This window comes from Thermobia domestica, chromosome 13 (assembly GCF_964235325.1).
Source record: "Thermobia domestica chromosome 13, izTheDome1.hap1.1, whole genome shotgun sequence".
Classification (NCBI taxonomy): Eukaryota; Metazoa; Arthropoda; class Insecta; order Zygentoma; family Lepismatidae; genus Thermobia; species Thermobia domestica.
In genome coordinates this window covers 143,564,430-143,570,116 of record NC_137466.1, presented here as the reverse complement: position 1 = coordinate 143,570,116, position 5,687 = coordinate 143,564,430, and the positions used below count along the sequence as shown (strand labels likewise).

The window sequence follows — 5,687 nt, the reverse complement described above, 5'->3', positions numbered from 1 at the left end:
GGTAATATCCTGGAGAACACTTATGTTTTATAATACTTTTCGTATAAATGTTCCGTTTATACGTACTTTCTGTACGAAATAAAGATATGTATACAGGAGGTCAGGATCTCATTTATAGATGAATGTATATAATATATAGCTGACATATGTACGTAATATACGAAAGACTGTTGGATGTCAGACATCCTGCAGTGGCATTATGTAGCACCTAAGCGAGAAAAGGGCAGTATGAATAACGTATGTTCCGTACAAATTTCCATAGTGAACATGTAGATTCCGTATATTTGTATAATATACCGCTGTCCGGATAACGGATTTTTTTTCTCAGTGTACTATTCTTTAAATATTAAAGGAATTTGATTTTACGCTGTTTGTCCTTTGTGCCCATGTATTATAGGGAGCTAGCTTTAATGCGAGGCTGAGGAATTCAGAGTTGATTGGCAGGTTCCCCACCCCGTCGCCAAGAAACGGTCACTTTGCGAGTGCATTGTCAAAAAATTCAGCTAATACTCACTTAATTCAAAGAGTTTATGCAATTATGAAATCCTTATCGAAGATCCCTGTTTACGTGGACACACGCAAAATAGGCTGTGATAACAAATGCTTCAGTTTTTTCTCCCTCGCTTCTTCGTCGCACTGCACTATGGCCTTCCTTATTACTTCTCTAGCTTCGCTGTGTATAGTTTGCCTTCTCTTACACTGTGAAGCCATTGTCAAATAAATAATAAGCAACAATACCGCAACCACAACAGCACCCAATAACCAACTCACACTAACTCTTCAGAATGACATTCATGTGACAAATTTTTAACCCTGGCAACGCTGACATATAGAAGGAGGGTATGGGAGTATTGCAAGAGTCAGGCAGAAAAATTGTTGAAATTTTTTCCCCTTTACTTCAGCCCCCGCTGGTAAACAAGCTAGCTCCCTATAATATCTGCCCGTCTGAAAGACAAAATAAATCTCAAAAATTACCTGATAGATGCCATCAATTTTGACCAGGATGTAAAGAGGCTAAATCAAGTTAGGAATAGAGTTCGAATATTATATTCAAACAAGAAGTGGTGTTGATTAGCCATTTGCAGTTTTAACATCAATCCCTATAGAGCGAAAACCGTTATAGATAGCGAAAAAACAATTTCCTGTAATCTATTAAGTGTCCTAAGAACCCTTAACTCTCTACTAAAATCGAAAGTGATACAAATCTATTACAACTTCCGGTTTCAATAGTGATGTACATGGAGCAAAAATGATAAGAGATAGCGAAAAGCACTTTATTTTATTTTCCGAATTTATTTAGTATCCAAAGAATATGTACTGTCTTCTCTTGTATCCTTTCAATTAAATAAGAAGTGGCGGAAATGAACCAGTTCCGTTTTTATTGTTGATCGCTTAGAGTAAAAATGGCAGTAGATATAAGAAGCGGTCTTTTGCAACCAATTAAGCGTCCCAAAAATATATTCCATTTGCACTATATTCTCTTTATTAAAAGCCAAAGTACATCTAACCCGTATACCACTATCCCATTTACCTATTCATATATTTCCTTAATTTATGGCTTAAAACTTTGGTGATTCATGTTTATATGAAGAGATATCAGTTTTCAAGCCATAAATTATATGGTGTATATAGCGAGAAAAGTTGAAGCTACTGGCCGGCAATGGTGTCACGCAAGAAGCAGTTGAAGGATTAAACAGCGCCTCATCATATTTAGTGATGAAATTTGTTGCTAACGTAGTGCTAAACTTCATTGTTTATGGGTGTCAGCGGTATCTTGCACGGTGCATGCGGCAACAATACACATATTTAACGATAGAAATCATGATTTTGGGAGCCATATCATAAAATTAACCATTCATGTTTAATTCTTATTGAGAACATTGACCACTGCAGTGCACATCCAAAATATCAACTAACCGTGTTTTGTTGCTGTTCCTGCAAAACCAGAGATCTCTCAACAGGGCAATGACCGCTCCCTCCCGTGGTATTCACAATAACCAGACCTGATCTCCATTGAACATGTGAAGAGCTCAATTGAAACGTGTTTGATCCAGTCTGCAATTCCGGAGACAAATCTTAACTAACTGCATCACTAGATGCAAGAAGCGTTTAACACAATTTATCAGGATGCCAGGGTAACATCCGTAACCTTTACGATCGTGCGTTCAAGTTGAAAGAGAGTACATAATGCACTAAGTGGTTTCTTGGTATATATCGTGTTCTATTCATAGGTGAGGGTCATGTTCATATGACTATATATAGTGTAAAGCCTATAATTTTTAGGTATGTATAACATTTCATACACCTCACAACTTAATTTCTGGCTAACAGCTCTTAAAATAATAATTGATTATTTAATAAGGTGATAACAATCAGTATTTTCTACAAGAATTTTTCAATAGTAATCACATAGATACGAAAGAATATTGAATTGAGTAGCTTTGTATTGATCTTCGAATATCTTTTCATTTATTTAAGAAGGGTTTATGTTAAAAGTAGTATTTTGTTAAAGATGGAAGATCAATCACAAATAAGAGATAGGATTGGTTCAGTAATCCAAATTTCTCATTCTGATGGCTCTTCACTTAAGCCGCAACTTTTGTATGCTATATTGAATACCGAATTTAGACAACTGTCTTCAGTACAGCAACAATGCATCTCTCAGATAATCAACGGAGCGGATGTATTGTGTCAAATTAAATCCGGTATACAAAAAATAGCTGTGTATACTTTAGCATCGTTACAAGAAGTGAAGCCAACAGAAAATCAACTCTACGTTTTGGTCCTGTGTCGCACCAGAAAGCTACCGAACCAGATTACTGAAAGACTTCAGATATTATCAAAGTATATGCCAAGTGTTAAGGTGGCATCATTTTTTGGAGGATTTCCCATAAAAATGGACCTTGCAATATTGAAATATGCAACGCCACATATTGTTGTAGGCACTGCAGAACGAGTGAGGAACTTAGTAGAATCAAGAGCACTAAATGTAGATCACCTCAAATTCTTTATTCTTGATGAGTGTGATGAAATAATGAAGAATCTGAAATTTAGAAATGACGTTCAGGCCATATTTTGCAGTACACCAGGAGATAAACAAGTTATAATGTTTGGTAGCGCATTAACAGATGACATTCGATCTCTATGCAAGAAGTTTATGAGGCATCCGATTGAAATCAATTCTTTTGGATTAATTCATCCTTACTTCTTAAATTTAGAACAAAAATATGTCGCTCTACAGAAACACCAAAAGAATCGTATACTTCTTGAACTATTACGTCATTGCCAGTTCCAACAAGCAATGATATTTGTGACATCCACCGATAGATGTGAAGCTTTAACAGAAATGCTACGCCAAATAGATTTCTCCGTTATCCAAATATATGCAGCAATATTACAGAATACTAGCTTATCTATGTACAAAAAGTCCAAAGATATGCAAGGGGACATAATAGTGGCAACTGACTTGTTCAGCCGAGGATTATATACACCAAAAGTAGACTTGGTCATCAACTATGATGCCCCATCTAACACCAACATGTATCTTCATCGGGCAGCACATGCTGGACATTCTGGAGAAAACGGTCTGGTCATTACATTTATTGGTAGCAAAACAGAAGTTGAAATTATCATAGAATTACAGGTTAATTTTGGATTTGTGTTCACAGAAATGCCACAAATTTATCAACAAATTTCTAAAAACAATTACGAAAGTTTCCTTAATGTCTAGATTTGAGTTATTGTTTGTGTTCTTTGTTGAATTATTCCACGGAAATAATTTGAATTTGTTCCTACAATAATTGACCAATTTCACATGTTATTCGTTGTGATATAAAGAGAACAGGTGAATAATTTTATTGTATTAATTATATAGTAAATTGATGAGGTATAGGAAAATTATGCTGTAACTTATTAGTCAAAACAAAAGAGAATTCAATTTTGAATAGAAAATTCTTTCGACTCTTATTTTTTAGGTTTAGTTTCTAATAAAAATATTGTACGTTCCACAATATAGAATGTAAGATGAAAATGTGATAAATATGTATTCAGAAATGATCTCTCGAATTAACCCCAATTGACACCTACATCTCAAAGGCGAAGAAAAAACACACAACAAAATGAAAGCGAAATTATCGCAAAAAAACTACAACTTGAAAGCGAATCACTTTAGCGTAACCGCAAAAGAGTTTAATCATAGTAGCACAGTCACTTACGAATACATGAAAGACACTATGACACTCAAAAATCTGTAAATAAAGTAATGTACTGTATGTTAACAATCGAATTTTCATTATATTTTAAGCATCCACCTTGCAGCTGTCCATTACAATTATAGATTTAGTGAAATAATATGGTTTCGCAAGGAAATAAAAGTGATATTTATTACATAGACTGAATAAAAAGTAGTAAGTGTTGTCACGTAAGAGGTATGAGTCCGATTAACCATAAATATTCGATACTGTTACCATAGGCGCCGAGTTTGGGGGGCAGGACACTTTTGCCCCCCCAATATTTAAAGGTGGGGTCCTCTCCCCCCTAATATAACCCAGTTGAGGAAGAATTAACAAAGAGGAGCAAGAATTTCTGTCGTGAATATCGTCGTGCCTTTAATTCAATATTAGGAACAGCCTTCTTATTCGATAGAAAGCGCCGTTTTCAAAACGATGTTTAATAGAGCACTGAAACTTCAACCAACACTATGGCAACACTGATGTGACTAGTGAAGATCAATGTGGTGCAGTGAAGTTCCCAGAATTTGAACTTGAATTTGTTTTATACTTACTTTGTCCGTATGTCTGTCCCTCCGTCCGCTAGGAAGCCAAAACAATCAACAACAGCTTGATATATCATCATCAATTTTTGGACACAATTTGAGAGTCAAAGGATAGGAATCGAATTTGTTTATAGAACTGATATTTAAGTCGGAAATGATAGAAATCAATCATTTCCGGTTTTTACCTTGATCACAATAGAGCATTAAACTTTAATAGATGGTGTCTGCAATTGATTAAATATTCCAATACAGTAATACATTTCATTCCAATCATTAACTATCTACTAAAATAGGGAATGATAAAAATCCACTAGAACTTTCGTTTTCAGTGTTGATCTATCTAGAGACCAAAAACGATCAGAGATAGTGAGAAACAGATTTTTTTTTTTTTAAAGAATCGATTTAGAATTCTAAGAATAGATAGTATTTTCTCTTTTAACTCTCTATTCAAACGAATTCCGGCTTTAAATCTCTATTTAAACCAAAATAAATCAGCCGCTTAACGTTGATCTATAGATTATAAAAACGGTAATAGATAGCAAGAAGTGTTTTCTACAATCAATTAAGCGTTTTAAGGACATATTCTGACTCTATTCTTATCTCTGTTCTAAAACTAGAAATGGTAGAAATCAATTACCACTTTTGGCTTTAATTTTAAATGACAAAATATTATGTCATATAAATCAAGATTCTTGAATAACGCACACATAACAGTACTAATTCTTTATCATTGTTAGAGGATACGGTGACTCGGTGGTAGAGCGCTTGCTGGTGTGTGGGATCCCTGGTTCGATTCCCAGCAGAGTAAATTTCTGGTGGACAACATCGTGGCCATGGGTTTTTCCTGTTTCCTTCCACATTTTCAATCCATCCATTATTCCACCATCATTCACCTTGTTGTAATCATCCGTCT

The 5,687-nt window shown here is 34.9% G+C and overlaps 1 pseudogene; it reads left to right on the top strand.

Annotated features, from left to right (window-relative positions):
• The first annotated feature begins 2,432 nt into the window (after positions 1–2,432).
• Positions 2,433–3,909, top strand: LOC145669307 (spliceosome RNA helicase DDX39B pseudogene; annotated as a pseudogene).
• The last annotated feature ends 1,778 nt before the right edge of the window (positions 3,910–5,687 follow it).